Here is a 1,425-nt window from a genome sequence, read left to right as displayed (position 1 = left end):
CACTATCTCACTGCATTTCAAACATCTTAGGCATAATAAGGAACAGGTATTTTTCATCAAGTATTGATATGTTGAACTTTAAGTCCCTACATAATCTTTTTTTTTTTTTTTTTGGTCTTTTGGAGACAGGGTCTGGCTTTGCAGTTCAGGTTGGCTTTGCCCCCACTTTGTAGCCCAGGCTGGTTTTGAACTCACAACAATCTGCTTGCCTCAGCCTCCTATGTGTTGGGATTACAGGCATGTGCCATCATACCCCATCCCTCCTCTAAATCTTTACAGTAGCTGGAATACAGAAATGATGGCTAAGGACAGAGTAGCTATCTTGGTCCATGACAAGAATTTAGAAATTGAGGTCATTCTTATATAAACAAATACATGGACTTTGGACCCTCAATAAGGTAGGAAGTTTTACTCACATTGTTCTTTTCATTTGAGCTTTGCCTTGAAAGAGGAATTAACTTGTCTTGTTTAAGCCACTTTTATTTTGAAATTTTTCTCTTTTGTAGCCAATCATAATATTAACCATAAAGCTTACAAGTGTGTAGTGGTTGAACAGGGTCTTGCAGAAAGAAGATACTGAAGACATTAAGTTAAGGAGCTTCAGATGAGATGACTCTGAATGTAGACTGAGGCTTAAGTCAAATAATATGTACTTCTACGTGACAGGAGAGGTAGACTTGTGGTGCAGAGAGGCATGAGAAGAGGGCCCTCAGCAAAGGCAGAAGTTGAGGTGCTGTTGCCACAAACCAAGAACTGTCGGAGTCTCCAACAAGCCAGGAGGACTTCTCCCTTATAGACTTTGGAATTTGGACTCCTAGGGCTCAGAGAGAATCGTCTTTCATTGCTTTTGCCACTGAGTTTGTAGTACAGTACCTGTTATAACAGGTCTAGAATATTAAAGCAAAAGATAAAATCTTTTCTTTTGACAAATATGAAATGAAACTAAATTATAAAATGAGCATTTAAACACAGAACTGACAATATTTTTTATTGGACACTATGTTTATGCTAGGCTTAGAAGAAGTAACTTAAAGTCATTAATTTGTCATCTAGAGAAAAAGTCATTTTCTTGTGGAGTATATTTACCTTGTTGGTATTCTTCATAGGGCCAAAGCTATTAGCATATGGGAAACCCATAGTATTCATATGTAGTTATAAGTTTATCTTTGAAGATTTTTTTCAACTGGATAATATTTGTCAATTAAAATCAAATTAAAAGGGCTGGGGAGATGGCTTAGTAGAATAAGCGCTTCCCTGCAAGCACAAGGGTCTGAGTTCTATCCCCAGTTCTGAAAAAAAAATTAAAAGGGGCTGGTCAATGAGTTCAGCAGAGGGCCTGGGAAGATAGCTCAGTAGAATAAGTGTTTGCCTGGCAAGTGCAAGGGCCTGAGTTCAGTCTCTGGTTCCAGAAAAAGCAAAACAAAA

Source organism: Octodon degus, unplaced genomic scaffold, assembly GCF_000260255.1.
Source record: "Octodon degus isolate 3935 unplaced genomic scaffold, OctDeg1.0 scaffold00016, whole genome shotgun sequence".
In the NCBI taxonomy this organism is placed as follows: domain Eukaryota; kingdom Metazoa; phylum Chordata; class Mammalia; order Rodentia; family Octodontidae; genus Octodon; species Octodon degus.
The sequence above is the reverse complement of the archived record's forward strand: the minus strand, read 5'-3'. Positions refer to the sequence as shown.